Below are 26204 nucleotides of genomic sequence, written 5' to 3'. Positions count from 1 at the left end.
CGTGATGCAATGCTAGTGCACAGTAATAACGAGCTTCTGTACATTAGTAATGAGCTACAGTGGGATGCTCCATCCACATTACATAGTAATGAGTGCCACCAAGAAGCTGTGCAGGGATACTACTGTGCACAGGAGCACATTAGTACTGTGCACTAATGCCACTTAATGCACAACCATTTAGTACTTGTGTATGCAATGTGAAATAGGGGCCAATGTGGTTCCCATTTTCAAAAAAGGGAGGAAGGAGGACGCAGGAAACTAGTCTTAGTTAGTCTTACCTCGATCGTGGGTAAGCTTTTTGAGAGAATTATCCTGGCGCATGTCCACGAGGGGCCAGCAGGGGAGATTATGCTTAGGGGAAATCAACACGGGTTCATTAGAGGCAGGTCCAGTCAGACCAACCTGGTGGCCTTCTATGACCAGGTCACAAAATCCTTGGATGAAGGGGTAGCAGTGGATGTAGTCTTTCTGGACTTTAGGAAGGCCCTCGACACTGTCTCTCACCCCATTCTCATTAAAAAACTAGGGGACTGTGGTATCAACACCTACACAGTCAGATGGGTCGCTAACTGGCTGGAGGGCCACACCCAGAGAGTGGTGGTGGATGGGTCTTATTCAACCTGGAGGGATGTGGGCAGTGGGGTTCCACAGGGCTCGGTCCTTGGGCCTGCACTGTTCAACATCTTCAAGAGTGGCTTGGACGAGGGGGTAAAAAGCACCCTATTCAAATTTGCAGATGACACTAAGTTGTGGGGAGAAGTAGGCATGCTAGAAGGGAGGAATAGGCTGCAATTGGACCTAGACAGGTTACAGGGGTGGGCGGATGAGAACAGGATGGGTTTCAACACTGACAAGTGCAAGGTACTGCACCTGGGGGGAAAGAACCAGCAGCATACCTACAGGCTAGGGAACTTCCTTCTTGTCAGTGCAGAGGCAGAAAAGGATCTTGGTGTCATTATTGATGCCAAAATGAACATGGGCCAACAGTGTGGGGACGTGGTCAGGAAGGCCAACCCTACCTTGTCATGCATCCACAGATGCATCTCAAGCAGGTCCAAGGAGGTGATCCTCCCCCTCTATGCGGCACTGGTCAGGCCGCAGTTTGAGTAGTGTGTCCAGGTCTGGGCGCCGCACTTCAGGAGGGATGTGGACAACATGGAGAGGGTCCAGAGGAGGGCCACCCACATGATCAGGGGACAGCAGGGCAGGCCCTACGAGGAGAGTCTAAGGGACCTGAACCTGTTCAGCCTCCACAAGAGAAGGCTGAGGGGGGAATCTAGTGGCTGTTTACAAACTAGTCAGAGGGGACCAGCAAGTACTGGGGGAGTCCCTGTTCCCCCGAGTACTACCAGGAGTGACTATAAAAAACGGTCACAAGCTGGCAGAGGGTAGATTCAGACTAGACATCAGGAGGCACTACTTCACAGTCAGGGCAGCTAGGATCTGGAACCAACTTCCAAGAGAAGTGGTGCTGGCTCCTACCCTGGGGGTCTTTAAGAGGAGGCTAGATGAACACCTTGCTGGGGTCGTTTGACCCCAGTACTCTTTCCTGCCATGGCAGGGGCTCGGACTTGATGATCTGCTCAGGTCCCTTCCGACCCTACCAACTATGAAACTATGACTGTGCAGTTACAACTGCACAGTCAGCATCTAATGTAGACTCAGCCTATGAGATCAAATTCTGGTCATGAAAATTATCCCTAAAGTAACGTAAAAGCATTATTGAAAACATATATATTTGCTGGACTGCTACATCTTGCTGAGTGTCCAAATCTTGTAGGAAAAAAGGGATTCCTTAGGAGAAGTCTTGCTCTCTTTACTAGGATCTGTTTTATAGCAGTATCTCATGATTCTGATCAGGATTAATATATCAAAGTAATAGTACATCTGCATGGGATATTACAACACTGTAGCTAGACATTTTGTAACATGCATCAAGCAGTGTCATCCACATAATGGAGAGAAGATTTAGATTTAAATTCAGGTCCCAATGAAGCCAGTGGGAGTTTTGTCACTGACTAGAGTAAGGCCAGGATTTCACAGCTAGTGTCAAATTAAATGTGAAAAGAGAACAGAGGGCATACAAATGGAGAGTTTCTGAAAAACGAAAAGTGGAAAAAGGTAAATCACTGACAAACAATTAAGCAAAGATGGCAAAGAATAAAAGTGCTATCACCATTCATTCAGTCAGAGTTCAGATGACTAAAAGCATAATTTATCTTTATTAATTTAATTATATTCTGTTGGCTTTTCTTTTCACTCTTCTTTACTTCATATGCAAGTAGTATCATGTTCTTCCAGTATTTGCACCAAAGAAACTTTGAAAATTATTTATCACAAATTAATCATGAATAAACTTAGCTGAATTTTGGCCACACATTTTACATAACTCATAAAAAGAGATTAGCTTGATGATTTTCAGTTAAAATCTATAATCTTTGCTTACCATGAACTGGAAAATTCTCAAGTATTAGATGCTGAATTGACTAGATCAAATCTCAAGAATGAGGGTTTTTTTGGTAGATCTATAAAAAGTATGGTTTCACCTACCCTTTAATTTTCACATTACATTCAGGATTATGGCCACATTGTACTAAGTACTCCACAACTAGATATGAAGGCCATAAATTACTTGCAATGCTGATTTAATTCAGAAAAGTCAGAACATAGAATTTTTATGGTCTTAAGAATTGATATCCTAACCAAATTGGACTTAATTTATCCAAATGAAATGTTAATTTTTAAATTGGAAATGTCAGTGGTCAGGTTTGAAGAATTAATGCATTTTAACAAGTTGCCCAAATCCACCTCAAAATTTGCTAGACTTTGGAATAATTCAAACCAATCAAGCTTTCCACAAAACTTGTTTAAATAGGATCAGCTAACTCCACTCTTTACAGTTCAAACTCTTGGCTGTCTGAACTGCAAAAATTCTGATCTACGTATCAGTCTGTTTCTAATCTTTCTTACCATTCTTTAAATACCATTCTGGTATTATTCCAGCATCAATAACTATGATAGGTAGAGTCTTGAAAACCCACTAAGTTAATTGAAACTTAATATTTTAACCCTTCACAAACTTGTTCTGAAGCATGCACACTGCTCATCCTGTTGTATTATTACCAGACTACGCTTCTTGAGATGTGATTGACTTCCTACAACAAAGAATACCCAAGATTATTGAAGGGACTTAAAATAGTTTTTGAAAAAAATATTTATACCCTTGGAATAATGTGGGAGTTGTTTTTTGGGGAGAGGTAGGCATTGCAGCATTATATAGTGAAAGAGCTAAAGTTTCAAGTCAGCATTAATAGAATATATCACCTGTCCATGTCACCTATATGCTGTTTGAAAAATGTAAAACAAAGTCTTTACAAAGCAGATAATTTTCCACAATCAGTCATAAAACATGTTTGTTTCAATATTTTCTCAATATTGAGGCATTTGCAAAATTATGGACAAAAGCGAATACTACTCTCACCCATAGCACCAGCAAAGAATAGATTTCCTAAAACAGAACTTTCACGTTTCAAACTTATTTTTATATATAAATCTGTAATTTTAAAAGTGCCAATGTTTACTTAAAAAACACATGTTCATACACATCAATTTAATATTTTTCTTATAAAGCAGCAATAGATTCCACCCCTGATCCCAGACATAGGGTGTGTCTACACGTGTGCTTTAATGCGCAGTAGCCTACTTTACTGTGCATTAGAACATCATGTAAGAAATCATGCAATAACGCTAATATGCAGTAAATTAGGCTACTGCACATTAAGTGCCACTTAAAAACTACGCACATTCATTACTGTACATTTAGTCAATTTAATGTGCATGTCCTTAGTATCTTACATTGGAGGTACTAAATTTAATGCACATTAGAAAAAACGTCTTAATGCACATGTAGATGTGTCCATATTATAGTAAATCTCCCTAAAAATTATAGCATTTATTTTATACTTTCACTAGCAAAACTGAGATTAAAATCTAGCCCATCATCTCTCATTTATATTTTTATTAAACAATGATGGATGAATAAACTATCTGTATGTTTTCCCTCTGAAACACAATGAAAGAAAGCAAAATCTAGATTGGACACATAGGTGCCAAAATGAGACTTAGTTGAAATGTCGTTGTCTATATTCCAAAAAGCAATCTAGATTAACATCACTCCAGTGGCCACAAAATGTATTAGGCACCTATATTAATTCAGTGGTTACATTTTGGACTGAAAGATTTCTTAGCCACCTAAAATGTGCCTATGCACATGCTCATAAGTGATCCTGTCTAAGCACATAGGCAACGAGTTCCTTCCTATGCCCAGTTGCAATGCAGATTAAGAACTACATCTGCACCTGAAGGCATTTGTCTCCCTGCTCATTCATTATTTTCCTCTTGTGGTTAATGCAATAGATATTACTATGTAATGTTTAAATGACAATTACTCATGTTATGTAATAGCAGGTACAGTGAACTAGATTCTCTCTCTTGGGACATGACTGAATTCAAATTATATGTCAAAACTATAAGATAACCACAAAACTACAAACACTTAAACAGTTGTCATTTCTGAATCTTTCTACTGGTTTGGAAGCATTTAGTGATTTGGAGAAAAAAAATCCTTTATTTGCAATATAATGTGGGAGGTGGGGATGGAATCAGTAGAACTGGTAAAAATATCTAAATATGTAGAATGTTTTAAATGAAGCCATTAGAAAACCTAAAAACATTAAGGGAGAAACAATAAATGAATTGAAATTAATACAAAATTATAGGAAAAAAAGATCAGCAGTATGTACAAACCATCAAAAACTTACCATAAGGAAAGCCATCTTAAAAAATAAATTACTTAAAAATTTCTACAAAGCAAGAGCAATATTATACAGTCTAAAGAGAACAGAATTTAGACAGTATTGATCAGAAAAAAATGATCCGGGTAGCATAGCTATCATAAGAGCCATTTATTTATATGAAAATTAGAATTAAAATTGTGTAAATAACTTGGCTTGAAAACCTAACTAATACAAATCTGCTAAAAAAGTATAAATATGTTGTTCTGTTTCCAGTGAAGATTAAAATATGAACCACTGAGTTCCCAAAACAGAGAAGTCTGTATTTTGTTTGACTGAGAGATACAAACAATTTACAATAATATAAATAATATAGCATATTCCTGCAAATATAGTACGAAGACATATTTCGCTGTCTTGACTGATACCAGGGAAGGTAGGAAATATTCCAAAAAGAAGAAATAGATATGACAACTGAACTGATGTGACCTCACAAAATAATTGGAAGAGTGGTAAAACTCCAAAACATTTTATTATAGTAGTGGGAAATGGTTGGTTCACTTATAATACTTTCTTATGATGGTAACAAGCTAATATAACACCTGCCATTTTATTAATCTTTTGTCTGGCCAAGTCAGTATCTCCAATCACCTATAGACTTGTTGACTATTATATCTAGCCCATAAATATAATGTTTTTTCTTTGCATACATGCTTCAGTATTTCTTAACTGTGTTATGTTGAATGTAAAATAACTACTTTTATTTACATGGTGTGTTACCTGGAACTGACAGCTAAAGAAATGGACACTTAAGTACAAAAATAATGTTTGTTTGTCCAGTCTGAGCCATGACAATAAAATAATTCATTTGAAGTGTGCGCCAAAACTAATAAAATAAGGACACTGACAAGGTTATCATCATAAACAGTTACAAGGAAGGAAAAACTTATGATTGTGTTTGACTTCCAAAGAGGATGTTTAATTCTAATGTACTATGTACTTTGTCCAAGAGTTAGTAAGCTGACCCCACAATGTATATACAAACTAACTTTAAAGAACAAGATAGGTTAAATCAAATACTGTGTACTTTGCAGCTATTATAAGAAACTAGACCTGGGGAGATCAAAAACCTCCTTTTTCTGTAGAGGAGGAAGTTTTTACTAACAGAGGACCCATTTTTCTATGAGCATATAATGTGGCTGTATCTTTCAGAGAGAGTCCTAACAGTTCTGTTCTACAGACAAGATAATAGAATAAGATGCTTCCTTATGATAAACTCTAAACTTTGTTATAGAGTTATCATAAGATCCAAAGATTATGTAAACCAATATCAATTTACATTTTTAAAAATTCTGTAATCTGCTTAATCCTCAGGAAATGCTGTGTACAATGTTAAGGTCATGATCTTTGTCTGAAGCAGTGCTACTGAAGAATTGGTGACCTTGGGTGAGTATATATGAAGGATGACCAACCTCAAAAGGATAAAAGAGATGTTACATAATTTTGTACTGAAGTCTCTTCCAGGTCAGCTTCATATACTGAACATATTAAATCCTCAGGCTCTGGTGTTACAGAATCTCAATTTAATTCCATATTTTTTATGAAAGGCAACCATATCTTATTCCTTTATGTATCAATATTAAAACAAGGTTATCCAAAGGACTGCTCAAACAATGACATGTTTCAACTAGTGTTTCATTCATGCAAAATACTGTTAAGGACCATTCTGGAAAGAATAAAGAATAAATTAGAGAGAGATTAAAACAAAGCAAGAACGATTTTGAAAGGGCAGAGGGACAGGAAAACAGATGATGCATTTGTGAACTGTGATGGGGAAAGGACGAGAGTTTAGACAAGCTTTGTATCTGTTTTGTCAACTTCCATAAAGCTTTCATTTCAGTGGGGGACATGCTTGAGATGTGTTTCTCACCACTTGTGATTGCTGCATAAACTATATAAAAGACAGAAAGCCATAGTCAGGAGTCCTGGACTGAATTGACAGAATGCTTCAAAGTACGGAGAGCACTTTGAGGCTTAATTCTGTCTCTGTCACTCTTCAAAATCTACCAGTTGATCACGCACAAAGAACAAGTGGCAGTTGCAGGGAGTCTGAGAGTCAGAGGCAGAAGGCTAGTAATTTGTCGAATACAAATTATATCATTTTGATTATCACTATCCTATGAGACCTGAAAGACCTAGTCAGAAATTAGTTATGGCAAGAAAAGACATGGCATCATGGTTAACATTCCTGATGACTACACTGGAGAAATAACTGAAGAAAGAATCAGAGTTGACACAGATAAAAGGCCCTTAAAGCAAGTCTCAAATTTTACATATTTGGGTGCAATCTTTATAAAAGACAATAAATCCATAAATGAAGTAAGAAATGGGTTAGATAAAGCTTACGCAATGGTTGAGTTTGAATGTGATATGAATGAGTAGACAGATGACTAACAAAACAAACATTCATACGGATGACAGCAACATACAGGTGGATGCTTTCGAAGAAGAGAGAAAATTACAAGCCTTTGCAATGATGTGCTATGGAATGAAACTGAATGTTTCCTGGAGCCCAAAAAAGATCCAACAAATGGGTGCTCTATAACTTGGAACCAAGTTTGAATTGAGGCAAATGGTGAAAAAGGAGATACTAAATTCCAATGACCACATTCTGAGAACACAAGGAAGGAGTCTAGAAAAGGTTAGAATAGGAAGTGGTATGCCGAGGAAGAGAAAGAGGTATCAGAGGAAGACATGGTACAACCACAAAAGATTGGACTGGATCACATAAAAACTCAGTGGCAAGGCTGGCACACAGTCAGAGCCAAGTTAAACCCTTTTGACAAGGATGACATCTGATTAATTATCTGAATCCCCTTCCTTACTCATGAAATAACCCTCTCATTATCTCTAGTTGGTCTAATAAAAGATATCACCTCTACCATGAGTCTTGATTCCTCTCATTATGAGATACTTTTACTGGGCATAGCAGTCTTTGGTGATCAAATTAAATCTTCTCTCCTTAAAGTTTACAGTGAAAACACAGTCAGTGTTCTCCTTACAATTATTTTCTATAACCTTTCAGTTAGAGTTCATACAACCTCATAGCTTGTTATGAATATGATAATGTTCTTTGGAACAAGCAGACAAAAGGAAACTCCTTTACATCACACATACGGATGGTCCTGACATGCACTTGGCTGAAACTGTAATTCTAACTTAAAAAGCAAAATTGTACATTGAAGTTCTGAGGAGGAGCAGCCTGCTAATTATGCGAAACCTACTCATTACTGTAGTAGTCCTTTTTAGCTAATAAACTGCCTCTTTTTTGGCAGAATATAAACATGAACAGGGCATAATATTGGTTCATTACACAAGAATGGCCTGGTAACTCTGAAATAACTTCCACAATCTGCAGTCAAAACCTATCATCTGTTAATCTGTTACCATACTAATCATCAGATTACTTTATTCCTTTTAAACCTTCTTTGTTAATAAGCAAAACACAAACAAAAATAAAGAGGCTTTTGTTGAAGGTTTCAGTATTCACTTTTCTGCATCATCAAAGGAAAAACTTTGCACTGAAGACTATTTTTCTGTCAAGTACAATTGCACGTAGAAAAACAAGTTCACTACTGTTTCTAGTTGTTGGAATATCTAGATCAAAACAATCAATATCCTCAGAAAACCAACACAATAGCTGTAATATAAACTGAAATACATTTTGTTTGATCATGTATAGTGAACTTGAAGGGAATAGAAATAAAATTATAATATTTGCATGTTACCAATTAGTAAAAGGGCATGGTGAAACTACTTGCACAAGAAACTAAGTAAATCATGTTTACCTGGAAGCTTAATAAATCAAAAGTAAACTCTATTGAATGTAGGACATTGAGAGCATCAATCTGTACAATGACTCTGTTGTCACTTTCAGGATAGAAGTTTAATCAGATCAGAAGCAAGAAGTCATGAGTCATGCTTTTCCAAAGTGACACATAGATACATATACAGAGTACTATCATAGATTTCTTTATAATTTCTACTGAAGGTCAACCTACACACAAAAACAAGATATTATCAGAATTTTAATACATGAAGTTCTGCATAATGTCTAAAAAGATGTACATTATACGTATACATTCACACACACACACACACACTTTCTGTATATCAAACAGTAAAACAAAGAGGTTTATAATAGAAGGCTTTTTGCATCAGAAAAGCTCCTGAGAATACAATGCAATGTAATATATACAATACAATGCCTGCATTCACAGCTGGAAAGCTTTACAATCCACTGAAGACTGCTCTTTCAAACCACAAAGCAATAATCATTTTCTTTATATACCCAAATCTCAATTTTAGAATATACATATTAAATATAAGCTTTAAAATATATATATCTGCCTTAAAACTGCTAAAATATTAAACTGTAATACCTTTAAATTGCCTGAAAATGTATGGGCACTTCCTTTCCTACATACATTTCAGTGTAGGGGTCTGTCCATGAGCACTCACTGCTGGTTTGGAGCCTTAGGACCCATTTTAGGGTTATATAACTTTCCCAATAAGTAGCCTGGCACTAGCTGAATTAGAAGCTACTATCTTAGAAAGGTGGAATAATGTCAACATTTACTCCCAGTTCATTTCTGCCTTGAAAAACTTGTCTTTCCAGATGTTCACAAATATATACGTACATACATACATACATATATATACCCCCCCCCCCACACACAGAGTAAAAGCTTTATTATTCAGCATAAGTGGAGTAATGGGGTTACCAATTATCTAAAAATTCCAGTTATCTGAGAGTTGTACCTTTCTTTTGATCTATTTTCTTTTATCCATGCATCGGGTAAGGATGGGCTGCAGGTGAGGGATAGGATGCACCTCCAAGAGTCTCGCTGGTGCTGTTTCGAAAGCAGTGAGGCGCAGTGCAGCACCATGTGCATCCCAGACAATGAGGCGGGCCAGTCCCAGTGCCACTGCCACCCCCCTGGAGCGCAGCATAGCCACCCCTGCTGGGAAGAGCCCAGCACTACCCTGGCCCCAGCCCACAGCAGCAGCCTGTCCTGCCCCGCACAGATCTATTGAATTCCGGTTAATAGAGTATTCATTAGTAAAATGCCAGTTAACGCAGCTTTTACTGTATACACACACACACACACGTACCATTTTCGTTTTCCTTTCCTTTCTTGGGACAACGTCCAGCCTTCCCTCCCTCCCCACACTGCAAAGAAAAAAAAACAAAACAGAACTAGAAAAGCACTGTGTCATAGAAGTCAGGGGTGAAAAGGGCCATCTACAATGGAGCCATCTCCTTGTTATAATTTTTTTAGAGCATGTAAAGTAGCATAAGTGTCACTTAATAATGTCACAACCAAATTAAGTACTGCCCATGCCACAAGCAAGAAATATATTAATCAAAACAGTTTTAGTCTATACAAGGTAACTAAGGGTTAACTAACAAGATGATAATAACAGGGGTTTTTTTTGCTGCGCATGTCAAAAAGAAATTTATTACTGCACCACTAACAGAGATAAAAACTTTTGCCTTCTTTGCTTTATATAAATCATTATAATTGGTCGGAATGACAGGGGAGTGTCCCTATGACAAACACCCTAATAAAAACCACTATACAATTGGCAATTCTCATTAAATTTATGACGTGGCAAAAAACAATTGGCTAATATACAAATAAAACCCATCTTCACTTCCGTGAAGAAGGGGGACCTCCGTATGAAACTTGGAGACCTCTGATCACACGTATCAGAGTAACTGACAACTTGATCACCTGCCAGTGCCCCCCTCGCATCTCGACCCAATCTTAAGACATAAATCACCGACCTGCTGGCCCGATTTTTTCTCCGTTTATCTGCCCAACCAAAGACTTTCATGCAGACCGACCTTCGAACCTTAAGCTATAACTAAACAAATATCTCTGACCTCCTTCTTTCACCACCTTGACGGCGTGAGTAAATAATCTTGCTTTACAACTGATAAGCGTCTGTGCCTAATTCCACTCCAAGCGTCATAAATACCCGTCTGACGGCCTTCAAAGGTCTCATACCCTTCACTGCAATACACGGCAGTGACAAATACAAATACAGATTTTAGATGCTATTCCCACCTTCTAAGGTTGATGAAATGTATCTGATGTCTATTTAATGCAGAGACAGCACTAAAAGCAGAAGCAGACACCTTGACTGAGCCACAAAGAAAACTGCTGGCCTTTGCTCCTCAGAGTCCACATAGCTTTCCCTTTGGGCTTCACCAGGGGAGTGCTTTTGGTTCTGTCTACCCCACAGCCTGGTGACAGAACACTTTACTGAGAAATGTGAGAGATGAAGTAAAAGCGTGAGGAGGGCCTCGAACTTTGGCCTTACACTTACAGTAAGTATGGGGGATGGAAGTATCCTTAATCATCAGTCTCTAGTTGTGCTTCCTTTCCTCTAACTATAGATTTGGGAACTTACATGGAATCATGCACTTTCCCAGGTGCGTGAAGACTGCAGCAGAGTGTGGCTGCAGTGGATTCCTTCTGAGTATGCTCAGAGGGGTGGGTCTAGCTCGGCAGGTGGTAAAGGGAGTTAAAAGCCATGTAAGTGAAAATAAGTGCCACTTACAGATCTAAGTTTAGACGGCAAAATAGCACGTAGGTGCCTAAGGGTGAAATAGGATTTATGCCTGTACATCTTCCAGATTAAGAAGACACTAAATTGTTTCCACAAAACACCTTTTCTTTCCCCTTCCTGGTTACTGTCTCTAAAGTCCACAGAAGTTTTAGATGGCTATACCCTGTATAGAAAGGATCAAGAGGACAAAAGGGGCGGGTGTGTAGCTCTCTATGCCAAGGAAAGCTACGCGTCCCTGCAAGCTGACATTGGAGCTCAGGGTGGATGACTGGAAACCCTCTGGGTTAAAATCCGTGGGGAACATGGCACAGGGGACACAATGGTGGGAGTCTAATACAGACCTCCTGCCCAGGATTAAGAGCTTGACCAGTTCGACAGGGAATTGGCTGAGTCTATATGCTCCTGGTGCATGGTTGTCATGGGAGACTTCAACTACCCAGACATCTCATGGGAAGAGCACTCAGCCAAATCCCAGCAGTTGCAAAACTTTCTCTCATGCGTGGATGACCTCTATCTGACGCAGGAAGTCTACGGGCCAATGAGAGGTAAAGTGCTGTTCGACCTGGTTCTGGCAATGGAGGATGACCATATCAGCGACCTAACAGTCGAAGGGAAGCTGGGTGACAGCAACCACGAGCTGATCACCTTCACCATCTGCCGTAAAGCTGGCAAGTCAGTCAGCAATACAGAAGTCCTTGACTTCATGAAAGTTCCATGTGGGAAGCGAGAGCAGGGCAGTCTGTCACAAACAGTTTCATGAGCTAATAGCAAAGACAACACTGGAAGCTTCTGAAGGCCTTCCACTGCACATTGTGAATTTACAAACCATAGCATTTACAGATCTGCATCTATGAGTTTGGGGTGAATACTGCATATCTTGGGTGTTTGAAATCCGTAAAAATAAGCACTAGGCAATTTGTAATGAAGAAATGAATTCTGATTTGGGATTTTCTGTTTCCTATTAAGAACAATGATAGAAGTATGTTTGGAGAATTGTAAGAGGTGGGTTTTCTTGTCTGAAATAAGGTGCTACATACGTAAGAAAGCATCTCCATCTTATATGGTTTCTAGATCAAACCAGAACTGGCTGGTCACCTGATCTGGGTGAGGCTAAATAAACCCTCAAATGTTCTAGCAATCAGCCACATTAAAATGCTTTACCTGATTCTAATCACCCTTATATTTTACTGCACTGACCTGGATTTTATATTAGCATACGTGAGAGGAATATCTCATCTACACTGTACTATACTGTGCTACATTACACGACACTACCGTGTATGGTCCATAGTCTGGGCACTGTATTTTAATATAGTCTCATTCACTGCTACCTTAGACTGTTGCTCAGAATAGGACCTTTCCAAATTCTGAAAACTATGCTGATTATAATATGCACAGCTTCCCCCAGAGCTGCTGGTGGACTTGGGGAGCTGGATCATTTTGGGAGAATTAGAGTGCTTGTTTAGAAAGGGGAAAGGATCTAAACTGAGAAAACAGAAGGGGGAGTTCTGAAACTGGACTGCAGGCCAGAACCAACCTCTTTGCAAGCCAATTCCAGCCCACATCCCATAGGTCGTTGAGCCCTGTTCCAAGAGGTGAGTTTCAAAGATTAGATGGAGATATGCTCTAAGTCAGGGGTTGGCAACCTTTTACTATGAGCCACCCCTTGCAACCTAGCTGGTGCTCCTGGCTGCCCCTCTCCTGTTACACCACACTTATTTCTGTTTTGTGTAGCAGGACTAACCTCCCTCCCATACAGACTCCTCTAAAAGATGTGGTGAGGATAAGTTAGAGTGGCTAATTCAGTGAGCAAAGGCTGCAGTGTAGGAGAAGACAGCATTGGATTGTAGGAAGCCTTCCACAGGAGCCCAAAGAAAGAAGGTAACTTAGCAGTTAGTAAAATACAGACCAGATTACAGGCCAGATTCAACCTTTTCACAAATCAGTTCCAGCCCATGTCCCATAGGTTGATGATCCCTGTTCTAAGCTGTATAGAGGTTCCCAGGAAATAGAAGTAACTTCTCCACCTGGGTAGGAGAGATATGAGCTTGAGACCCCCTCTAAATGTTTTGGGTATTGCACAATTAACTGGTTAATTGTGCAATTACCTGCAGGCAAGAAAGCCAGTCAGTGAAGATGGAAAAGGAGGCATCAGGGGGTGAGGGACAGGCTGGGGTAAGGGGGTAAGGGAAATGTAGCAGTGCAGGTAAAAGTGCAGAGGTACCTGGGGAGTTGGATGCCCGGCAGGTTGTAGTGTGTCAGAATTCCACTATATTGAGTCCATGAGTTATTGTACCTACTATCTAGGTGGCTGATGAAGTGAAGTTCATAGGCCCGGCTGTGAAAAGTGGTTTGTAAATTCCCTTTCAGGATCAGGCCTGAGAAACTGGAGACATAGCAGGTTTTTTTGTGAGAAATGTACCCCCACAGGTATTTTTGTCTTTGATAGATTCTGGTGTGGAGTTTGTAGGGGTACTAGAGATAGTTGGCAGGTTTTGTGTTTTGAGCTGTAGGAAGTTGGCTTCTGGTGATGAGGTTAGGTTAGCAAGGTTCGATGCTTGTTTGAATTTACAAACCACTTTTCACAGCTGGGCTTCATCAGCCTCCTGGGTACAAAAACTCATGGACTCAATATAGACATTGGAATGTCTCTCACTACAACCTGCCAGACATCTGACTGTGCAGGTACCTCTCCACTTTTACCTGTGCTGCTACATCCACTTCCACCCCCACAACCCCAGCCTGTCCCTCACTCCCTGATGCCTCCATTTCCATTTTCACTGACTGGCTTTCTTGCCTGCATTGCATGCCAGCCTTTGGCTTCTTTACTATTCCTTCCATCCAGGAATAGCACACATACACACACCAACTGCAGGTGCTACCTCAGCCTGACAAAGGGTTTTTCAACCCAAAAGCTTGCTAAGATATATTTCTGTAACTAATTATTCAGCTGGTCTACTAAAACATACCAGATTATATTGACTCAAAGGAAAGGACCTTGTCCACCAGTGCCATGTCCTTAGACCAACACCCCTAGCACCTGACCGGAAGGACACAGGGCCTTGGGCACATCTAAGCCCCAGGACTGGGGCTGGCAGGTAGAGTTCTCTGGCAGCTGCTGGAGAAGAAGCTCCTGCAGGAAAGGAAAGAAAGGCTCTGTGACAGCAGCCTGAGATGCTCCTGAAGCTACTGTGCTGCTTATTAAGTTATTACCTGTTGACATTTGAAGTGGTGGACCAGTCTGAGGCTCTAGGGGAGGAGGAGGCCTCACTGGGGCACACTACCGTGTCATGTAGAGGCCCCAGTGCCAGTGAGGGCGTGCCTTAACACACACACACTGTTACTCATGTCACGAGTTTTGCTTGTCAGCAGCCTGAGGTGCAGTTTCTCAGAAACCCCTGCACCTATCTACTTGAAACTTGGCAAGCTTCATGGCCTTAGCAGGGGCCATCATGCCTGCAGTTTTCACCCTGCTGTGCCTTGACACACATGTGACACAAGTTTTGCTTTCAAGACTTTGAGGAGCAATTTCCCTGAGACCCCTGGTACCTATCTCCTTGAACCTTGGCAGGCTTCTTGGCCTCAGAAGGGGCTACCATCCATGCATGTGTAATCCAAATCAGGCAAGAAATGACAAAGTTACAGGCAGTTTTGTGTTACCCCATTATAGCCTATGGGCAAAACGTCAAAACAGCAAAACAGTTTTGACAAAACGAAATGGAACAGCAGTTTCAAAATTAAATGAAACTTGAAACGAAACACTGTCCCATCGAAACAGAGCAGTGCTGTTTTGCACAGCCCGAGGATCCAGTGGCTCCACTGGCTGGATCTGGCCTGTAGGCTCCCAACCCCTGCTATAAACGAACAAAGAAAAAAAACCCAGCAGTCACATAATTGAAGTAGCATGTCTTTTCCACAGTTAGCTCTCTAAGACACAAAAGCAAACAGAGAAAACAAAGCACAAAGATCCTCTCAGGCATGTAGGATAAAGATAAGTGCAACAGAGATGTTCTTGAGATTTTGATGGGCTCAAGGGGAAACTGACAGATGTATTCTGTGTAAAACTCTATGATGACCATATAAACCTTTTACCATCCAGTCCCACACTTTTTCAAACCCTTTAAATCACTCACTGAATTTTATTTAACATGTCTCTAATATGAAGTAGAAGCATCTCAATGTTCATTATAGTAGACAAATTGCTTAATAAAGTTAATCAAAAATCACTAGGCTTTCTAAAAAAGCATAACGGAAATGTAATTATCTGATGGTTAACATGATTTGGAAGGAAAAACATCCTCTCTTGTAAATACATTTTAACCACTGTTGAAAAACCTAAGGAAGAGGAATAGGGTTTGATAAACTTCTATGCATAGCAATCATGTAAGGGACAAAAAATCATTTACATCTATAAATGTACCTTAGAAGCAATAATGCTCTTCACTTGGACTAGACTGTATGATTGTACTGATGCTTCCTCTATAGATAAGAAAAGGATAATTTACCTGAATTTACCCATATTTATCTGAATCTAAGATGACTCTGAATTTAAGACAACCCCCCAACAATTAGACTTTATACAGAGGAAATTTATATATTTGTTATAATTTCCCATGTCTAGAATCTAAGCACTGAAGGATCATCTTTAATTCATACTCTCACTTGTGCAGCAGGGACAGCAGTGGCAGGGGGCTAGGCAGTAAGGGTGGAGAGGCAGTGGGGGGCATGTGGTGTAGAGGCAGAGAATGGAGGGAGTTAAGCAGCTTGCCTAGCCACCTGTTGCCCACCCCACTGCCTGCCTCCCTTGTGCCTGTCCCCCCACTGCCTCTTCCCCTCACAGCCTTGGCCCCCCACCCTCACTTCACTTCATCTCTTCACCCTTGCTTTTGCCCCCACTACCCCTCCCCTCCTACAGCCTCTGTCCTGCCTCTTGCTGCTTACCCTTGCTCTGGTACTAGCAGCGTCTGTCTCCACTCCAACCTGGGGCACGGAGCATAGCTCCAGCCTGGCCTGGTAGCAGTGGCATGGCCCTATACTTGATTCCAAAACAGGAAAAAATGGGGGAGGGGGAAATTTCATCTTGGAATTGAGTAAATACAGTATATTTTAATAGCATGCAGCATATCTAAAAGCTTTTCTGTGCAACTGCACCTTACTAAAAGAAAGCCAATCAAAATGTTGATTGATGAGCTCTAACTGACCATGCATCCTTGCTCTGATGTGAAACAAGGCAATATTTTTCTTCCATATGCTATCAAGTAACAGCAAAATGACTGAAAAGTCATTCAACCATTCAAACTAAAGAGGAAGAAAGATGATTTGGGCCAGCTTTGTGCCATAGGAGCGACACAAAGTACCACAGTACCACACTGGGCCTTCATCTTACTAGCTACAAAGGAATATGTATCTCATCAAGGCAGAATTATTGTCTCCCCCCGCAAAAAAATTATGTCTTTTTATAGAATTATCATCTTAAGTTTTGTTTTTAAAGATTTTTTATGGGACATTACTCAGTAGGAAACAATTATTAATTATTATTGATTATATTGACTAACTGTTGAGAGATGTTTTGCTTTCTTAGTAATAAGGCTGTTCACACAGATAAGCAGCAGAGTTGCATATAGTGTCTAAGCAGCGCACAGTCATTAAGGTGATTATTTTGTAATATCCCTGCGAGGTAGGGAAATGGGAAAATGAGTAAATGAACCTGTGAGATTTTCCCAAGGTTACCTGGAAATTGAACCCAGATATACTGAGGCCAAGACTGGACCACCAGAGCAAGAAATCAGGGAAAGGGTTTAGACAACTTAAACAATTTTAATTAAATCTCAGAGAGAAAAAAACAAACTATAAGAGCAGAAGAACAATGGAACATGCTGCCCAGAGAAACCTTCTTCCTTGGAGGTTTTCAAAAAGAGACTGACAGACATCTCTCTGGAGTGACCCATCTATGCAGGAGTTTGAACTAAGTGACCTTTAACATCATTGTCTTTGATTCTTATCTATTGAAACATACTTTTTTTTCCAAATGCAGGCAAACCTCACTTAACGCTATTTCGCTTAGCACTGTTTCATTATAAAGCTCATTTTACATTCATACCTGATTCCACTTAACGCTTAGCAAGTTTGATTATAACGCTCACAGGCATCAAGCAGGAAATGTACACTACTGTTACAGCACATCAGCAATGCGCAGGCTTGTTGTGCAACTTAGCCTGCCTGAGCTCAGGCCAGGTGTGGCAGAACAATGACTTGTGCTATGACTCACGCTGGGGGAGCCCAGATGCCACACCATGCTCCCTCTGCCCAGAGTGACTGCGACTGTGGCTGTGACCACCCCCCCTCTCCTGCCCATGGGCCGTCATGGAGGGGACCAACAGCACCACCTCCATGGCCCGGGTCCAGGTGGGTGACAACTGCACAGTAAATGCATGTGTAGACAAGCCCTCTGTATAATTTTAGGCAAGTCACTTGTGCCCAAATCCAATCTAGAACTTAAATATGTGTACAAACACTCCATTTAGCAAAGCACTCAGGCTTAAGAGTTTTCCAGAACTGGGCCTTTGCATTACTCCTCTGTAAAGTGGAATAATAGAATTTCTCCACCTCACAGGGGCGCAACTCAAAGAAATTCATTTTCTGAAATACCACTGCAACCACCAAATCATGAAAGTTATGTGGGCATGGCCTATAGCCTGCTGGCTAAAGTTCAAGCTAGACAAGGCTGAAGTGATGATAATGGGCTGGGTGGAAACCCTGAGAGTAGATGTCAAGAGGTAGTGTCATTCCATTTGTTTGAGGCGTTATGCCTGTTATTAATTAGGGTTTATAATTTAGAGGTGATTTCAGATCCCTAGCTGCTGTTTGACAGTCCTATTGCAGCAAAAGCATGTTGTCCTTTATCGTCTGCCGCTGGCTAAGTTGAGGCTTTTTGTTTCAGTTGTGTCTCTTTCCATTGCTGTTCATGTTTTTGTCACCTTAAGATGAAGTGATTGCAGTGGATAAAACATTCCTTAGATGGTGAAATTGATGATAAATGCAACAGTTGGCTTAAGGATTTAAGCATCTTGCTGGGATGATATGACACCAGTGTTCCTGCATCTGCACTGGTTTCCCACTAATCTCTTGGTGAATTCTGAGGTTTCAATTACCACTAAACGGTAGGGCTGTGTGGTGTGAAACAGCACCATTTCGTTTCAACTTCCATTTCACCATTTCAGCAGGACAGTGTTTCATTTTGAGTTTCATTTTGCTTCAAAACCACTGTTCCATTTTGTTTCGTCAAAACTGTTTCACTGTTTTGACGTTTTACCCATAGGCTATAATGGGGAAGCACAAAACTATCTACAACTTTGTTAGTTGTTGCCTAATTCAAATGAAACTTGTAGGAATGGTAGCCCCTTCTGAGGCCATGAAGCCTGCCACGGTTCAAGGAGATAGGTCCAGGGGGTTGCTGGGAAACTGCACCTCAAGCTGCTGACAAGCAAAACTTGTGACGTGTATGACACCGTGTGTGTCTTAAGAATCAGTGGGGTGAAAACTGCAGACATGGTAGCCCCTGCTGAGGCCATGAAGCCTGCCAGCTTTCAAGATGATGGATGCCAGGGTTTCTGGGAAATTGCACCTCAGGCTGCTGACAAGCAAAACTTGTGACATGGGTGACAGAAAGCAGGCCAGTTCAAGCAATGCTGTCTTTTATGCTTTTTTTCCAGCCCTCCCCCAGAGCACTGGGATTGGAAGGGACCTCAGGGAAGGATGACAGTCACTGGCCAACTACATAGTCAATATGAAAACAATCCTTCCCACATCTCCACCCCGCCTTACATTCTGTTTCCCTGCAGATAAGCTCAGCTTGAGCTTCAAAACTCGAAATGTGTAGAAACTTTTTAAACATTTTGACTGGCCTTGTTTTGTTTCAAGGCTGTTTCAAAGCCCGTTTCATTTAATTTCCCTGTTTTGAACTCAAAACGAGTCAAAACAGCGTCAAAACAAAACAGCTGCCAAAATTTTGCACAGCCCTAGTAAAAAATCATAAGTCATCTGGCACCAACCCTATAAAGGCATTAACGGTAAAAAGCCTAAGTGTTCTGACATGAACTGTCACTTGTGCCCTACTGCAACAGATATGTACAAGCAAGATCCCACTCAGAAATAACCCAAATCTATGACTTTCTAGGCATTCTACAAAAGTTACTTATTTGAATTTTTCAAGGGTGCTGACAGGATGCACCTCACAGTGATGAAGGAAAAAAAAGAGTTTCTTTAGGTCACTGGCTGAAAAAATTCCTGCTGAGCTGATTATTTTGAATCCTGCTGAAATTGTATGATGTTAATGATGTGTAAAGGTGCTTATAGTCTTGGAATGGTATATTTTTAATTATTATTTAAAGCTAAATGAAAAAGAATACAGAGCTAATTACTTATATTCTAATTATCTAGCAAGTATAACTTAACTAGTTCCTTGAACAAAGTTTTAAAGCTATGTTGTTATTGTTTTATTTCTGAATTTTTCAGGCCAGTTTCTGGTTGGTGGTTTATCTTTCATAGTTTTCATCGCGCCAGTAAATGAAAATGTTATTTTTATATAATATTAATAGGTCACTAAAAGCTAAATCCATTAGGAATTAGGTGTGACAGAATAGAATTCACAGTGTTAAACACACTGATAGAGATGCACTTAAGCTAGCCAACAAGAAATACTGAGATGGTAGCACACGTTTAAGATCTTACTTCTCTCCAGACTTAAGACAACTTATTCAGGGCTTCAGGGAGGTACCTCTTTCTGAATGATTATTCCCAACACTGAACCCTCTCCTGGAGTTAGGTGTCCGAGCCCTTTCTTGCAAAACCCAGGAAGACTCCAATCTTTTGGTTAAAAAAGGATAGGTGTGCAGCTGTTTATCCAGTAGCTCAGCAGTGAAAGCACTTGTCCAATATACAAAAGGTGCACTGCCTCACAGGCATAATTAGGAAGTTTTTTGCCCTGGCCAGTGGTAATGACAATGGAAGCAGTACTAGCAGCAACCTGGCTAGCAGAAACAATAGCTACCATTCTCATATTCCCTCTAATTCAGCATGTAGAGCTGGGACCCTGCTCACTCACCCCTACTTACACTACTGCCCTGCACTGCTGAAGGTGTACAAGGTTCCCACTCTCAGGTAACTAACAGCGACATTTCATTCCCTTCCTAGTTATCTAAGTGGTCATTTTTTGGTTGTCTACAAGACATTTTTGGAACGTACACATAGGTGAGAATTCTATTCTTGGCTGCATGGCCCTACATGCACAGACAGAGCATGTGCAGTAGCATATTCAGTATAATATTCATTCCAGTAGAATATTCCCACCCTTTGTAGACACACAATAGGCTTAGACACCAAAACCTGAAGAGGCAGCTGGCTGATTTCATGGGCAGATTCCAGCGCTGGCTGCTATTTTCAAGGGCTGAGCTTGGGGGTGGAGGGGGAGCATGTCTCTGATTGGTCAAGGGGCCCCAGCAGTCCCAACGCTCCCTAAAGATTGCCAGATGGCCTGAAACCACAGCTTAATTACCCTGATTAAACCTGGGCAAGCCATTAATCTACATGTTATTAAGCATGGATTAATGGCTTCCCCAGGTTTAATCAAGGCAATTAAGCCACAGTTTCAGGCCATCCCCAAGTGGGTCCCATGCTTTTGGTGGGCTCACTGCAAAAATAATTAACTAACTGGCAAGAAGAGAAGCATGCATGGGAAGCCCTGCAGTCTTGGAGCATGGGGAAAGGGAGGGGGACAGGGAGGGGAGGGGACAGGGAGAAGGGGGATAAGATGGAGCTGCTCACAGCAGCCTGCCATATATCTGGCATCTATTTTTGGTCAAAGCCTAATTTGGCAGGTGTGATCAGAGAGTGCTGCTAAATTGGGCTAGTCCCTAGACACAATATGGCAGAGCAGTGCTTAGTTTTCAAATCCTGACAGGGATTAGATGTGAACTAGATACTAAGCTGCTCACTCCTACCAAAACTGTGACACTTCAGGGGATGTCCAGATGCCACACTTGTGAAGTCTGGGGAAAATGTATGCACCTATGGACTTTAGATACTTTCTTGGTTAGGGAGAAGCCTATATGGGGTGTTGAGGCTTGCATTTGGCATTGAAGTGCCTAAGTCTCTTTATGGCTGGCTCTAACCCCATTGTTTTAAATTAAAGGGGTGAAAAGAGCTATCCAAACTAATACTTACTATGCACAGTATTCCCTTATGCTTTTCAAAACTGGATAGAAACTCAAATTGCAAATGCACTGTTTACAAGGCAAACATCACCATAACATATTTTCAAGAGCTATGAAAAGTTTTGAGAAGCACAAATTATATACATATGCACATACGCATACACCTCTATTATCTTTGTTTTGGGCATTGAAATAATTCACTGATGAGATAGTCTATCATATATTATATTTTCCATTAGCTATTTTTTCTCTAGTAGCTTTCAGTGATAGGAAACTGAGTCCAGTTTCCCAATGGCAATTCTTAAAAGTGTATTATTTCTGTCCTTGAAACTGACTGTTGCACAATCCAATGTCAAAATCTATCTAATCTATCTGCATTTTTAACATGCTTATCTCTGTGATACTGTACCTGAGCCATGTACAATGATTAAAAAGCCACAATAAGGCTGCCTGCAGGTAGTTAGTACATTCTACTTTATTTTGAGGTTTGTTATTTAATGGGGTTTCATTGGGCTGATAGAGTGAAAGAAGAAAGTCTAACCACTGAACAAAACTTTCCAAAAAGCATTATTTTAAAGACTTTATTTGAAAAAAGAAAGTATATATTATACTCATTTTTCCAGACAGATGTAATAATATTTAAACGTAAAAATAAGGTGTCAGTTTCATAGCTGTTTCATGCCAAGTGCCTGAAAAGTTAAACTATAAAACTGACCTGATACTACTGAAAACTGAGGCTATGGTGATCTCCTACTGAAATAAACAGAATTAGGATTGAGACTGAAACTATCCAAAGGAAAACTTCTTAATAAGTGTGTTTATTAGAAAACTTATTTTCTTCATACTTGGCCCAGCATGCCGTTTTCAAGATTTATGTGTGTGGAAACTCTGAAGGGGGAACAACAACAAGAAAAGGAGTCCAAAAACAGAGCTCTATCATTATTTCAGATTGGAAATAAATTGCAATGACCAGCATCTCAAATGATTGAAATACGTTTGCCAAATTTTGCAAAAATATTCTCCTTTGCTTCAAAATAAATCTGGCAATTTTCCGTCTAATCAAATTTCAAAAGGGAAATGGAACGTAGCCCAGTTATAAAATGCAGCCTTGACTGAAAGCTATAGTCTCTGTTACATTTCTAAATTAAGGAACCAGGAGCTCTGCATTATATTGTGACTGCAGTGAATTAGGTCTTTACCAGACCAGCATGGAAAGCCAGTTTAAATGTCCAAGATTTTCTACCAATAATATCTAGTACATCAAAACACCTCAAAGTACTGATGTAAAATACAGAAATAGCTCAGTTGTTCTCAACTGCTACAGGGGACAGAGGTGGTTTCTGAGAGCATGTCAACAGTGCATTCATGGCAAACACAGGAGCACCACCAAAAAGCATACTCAGCTCATGCTAGGACCCAACTTGCTGTGGTTGTAAACACATACCAAGACACATACTTCAGATAGAGTGCTAAGCCATGAGCAGACATTATATTTATAGTGAAAAAATATGTCTTTTTAGCACTGCAAGAATTGAGGATACAGCCATTTGAGTGGTTTATTGCAGAAAAAATGTGGCAGCTCCATGCTGAAATGTTAGCAACTTCCCAGCTGCATGATTTCTAACACCGCATATAACACCTGCAGTTATGTATAGTGCCATCAGGCGAAGCTTAATTCTCCAGTCTTGTTCCTGTTCCCCCCCCACCCCCCCGCCCCCCCCCACACAAAATGGCTCCAGGAAGTCCACCTGTGATGCCAAACTCCATTGCCTCAGGGATGCAAACTGGTCTCACAGGTCACCATGTGGACTTGCTGCTTAGCCCCATCTTCCTTGGTGTACAAGATAAAATCTTTCCTGCCAAAAAACCATGGCAGGAGTCCTCCCTTCCTGCCAGGTATATCTGTTCCTGTCATGTCAGCCTCTCTGGAGTACCAGTATTCTGGCTCCGAACTCTCAGCGTGGGAAAAAAGGGGAAAAAGAAAGATTGCCTAGTGGCTGTGGGTCCCTAGACAGCCAGCCAATTGGTGCTTTCCTCTGCACTTTGTAGTCCTTGGGAAACTCTGCAAATGAGGACCATGTAAAGCATTCTGGAATGACTGCACAGCTGCCCCCCTGGTTGCAGAGCACTAGCAGTACCTGCTCTTGCCATGCTTTGTGGCACTCTGAATGACTGAACAGTTGAATGGCTGTGTGTGTATTTCATGTTATGTTTCTGTAGCATTAACATTTTTCTGATAATTCTGAATCCTTCAAATGAACACCTGTTCATACCCTAAGGACACTGCTGGGTATGTTCCCAGTGCCATGCTAAAACAGCTGCATGTCCTAGTTTCCAGGCTTTGGATCGCTGCAAGTGGGTGAAGCCTGCTTTTTTGGTGTTGCATCTGTGCTCCTCATAGGAGTAGTGTAGGTATGCTCTGAAGTAGCCAGGAGTCAAGGCCCAAATAAAAAAAGGCTCTATAAAATCACAGCCAGTGACATTTTTGCTGAAGTAGCATTGTGCATTTCACTGCCTAGCTCAGGGAAGCACAGAAAAAAGTATTCTGCGCTAGCAAAGTGATATGTTTGACTGTTCAGTGTATATATCTGCCTGTTAAAAGAAATAGTAAAGAGCAGAAAAGATTAAGCCTATTTTCGTGTCAAAGCATGATATGCTAATAGTGCAAAAAAACTTTAGAAATGTTATAGCCAGCCATACAGACAAGCATATATTTCACTAACTCAACAGAATGCTCTCATGTAGTCAATAGCATGTCACACACTTCTCCCTGAAATTATGTCCTTTATATTTCCAGTAGTTTAATATCCATGCTAGGACTTTCAAAGATACAGCTGGCAGACTCAGCTGAAGATTGAGATAAAATATCTGACACCATAGCTAAACAAGGTCACCTCAGTATCCTTGTGACTAGAGCTTTGGTTCACCCTCACTGGCCCTGCATGCAGCTATGTTCTGTGTTAAACCATGCAAGGGTATAGGGAGAGTTGTTATGCAAGCAAGTGTAGGCTGATTCATGTTAAACCAACTATACCTCTTGCAGATAAGTAATTGACTTTTCCCCTTCACTGATTTTTGCTTCTCACCTATTTCATGGAACTTTTGGCTTTCTTTTGTGTTTTGTTCTTGATTTTGTTCTGTTTTACTCACTCAAAGAAAGCTAATTCTATCTTTTTAGGAAAAAAGTGGAACTAGGACAATTCTTTTGTTAGAATATAATGTAAGACAGTTGCACATTTTTAAACCATTCATGGCTTGTTCTCCACACAGAAACAGAAATCTGTGACAACCAGAAATCCTTAAAAACTTTAACAGTTCAAAAGCAATACTGTTCTGAAGGAACAATATGTAGTATTATTCATTCTTCATGAAGCTGAAAGGAGAACTAGTATATATAATATGGGATCTCAGTACAAAGTATATATTAGTCTCTTAATTTTTTTTTATTTTTATTTTTTTTTTTTTTTTACAGTTCTGATAGAAGGTATGTGGGTGTAAATAGGGTACAGAGAAGTCAATCCCTTACTTTGTCTATTCTTTATTTCGTCCTTAAACCGAGAAGGTCAGAATGCCATAGTGTTTCTGGAAAAAAACTAGAGTATATAACTATTTTTAATGAAGAAATAATTCAACCAATTGGAAAAGGCAATAGTAATTTGTTGTTTCTTGTATAGGGTTTTATGAACAATGAATTTCACAGAAACAGGGCTTTTATGCTCTTGTAGAAATAAGATCCTTAAAAAATTTTAAGGAGTACCTAATGTCATCGACATTCCCTGCCACTGCTTTCCAAACTCTTAATTGATTCTATGAGTGTTGCACAAGCATGCAGAGAGCCTGGCTTAGGTTTAGATGGCTTATTTAAGCTGCCTAAACCTAAACAGGGAACAGCAAGTGGAGGCATGGTCCACTCGAGGGTGAAGAAGGGCTGGCAGGATCAAGCAGGCTGACATGTCTGGGAAGGGCTGGTGGGTCAAGGGGGGTTGCTGGGTCAGCAGGGGGAGTCAGTGGATCCACAGGGGGGCTGCCCAGTCTGGGAATGGATAGTCAGTTAGGGTCAAGGGAGTAAGAACAACATAACAGCCGTGGCAAGAGGCTGGGCTTTCGCAACTCAGGGCTGTGCTATGAAGGTGAACAGGCATTCACTGGACTGGGTTAACTGTTGCTAGGATGGGTTAACCCTTTATCAATTTAAAGTTAGTTTACCTCTGAAGTGAACTAACTTTAGACGGGGTGCACTGGTTTTAGGGCAACTTATGCCCTGTGAACACCTGCATACCAGGTCATTAGCTAGACCTTGATCAGATATGTTAGGTTAGGCATGTTAGCTCAAACTAAATGCAATGCTTGTATGTAGCCTGAGAGTTGTGATCCTTCATTGTACAGTTAATTTTTCTGTTTCCTGGGGAAAAAGGCTGTTTTACGGCCTTGCTCTTTCAAAATGTTCCTTTTACAGCAGTGAATATTGCTTAACAGTAACACAGATAAGCACTATTGTAAGTACTTCAGGGAGCAGAAAAAAGGTAGAAAAAAATCAGCAACAAAAAAGTGATTTTATTTT

The 26204-nt window shown here is 40.3% G+C and overlaps 1 protein-coding gene across 5 annotated transcripts in view; it reads right to left on the bottom strand.

The window, feature by feature from the left end:
* The window catches only part of SLC16A7 (solute carrier family 16 member 7), a 150519-nt gene that overhangs the window by 76024 nt on the left and 48291 nt on the right, over positions 1–26204 (bottom strand). The window contains exon 1 of one of the 5 annotated variants that reach the window (XM_059726045.1): positions 9969–10038. The exons of the other annotated variants lie outside the window; for them this stretch is intronic. The gene's annotated coding sequence lies outside the window, so the exon portion shown is untranslated. Of the gene's footprint in view, positions 1–9968; positions 10039–26204 lie in introns of those variants that run through there. 5 annotated transcript variants of the gene reach the window in all.

Source organism: Alligator mississippiensis, chromosome 4 (genome assembly GCF_030867095.1).
Source record: "Alligator mississippiensis isolate rAllMis1 chromosome 4, rAllMis1, whole genome shotgun sequence".
Taxonomy (NCBI): domain Eukaryota; kingdom Metazoa; phylum Chordata; order Crocodylia; family Alligatoridae; genus Alligator; species Alligator mississippiensis.
Note: the sequence above shows the minus strand (reverse complement) of the source record. Positions and strands in the feature narration are given on the sequence as shown.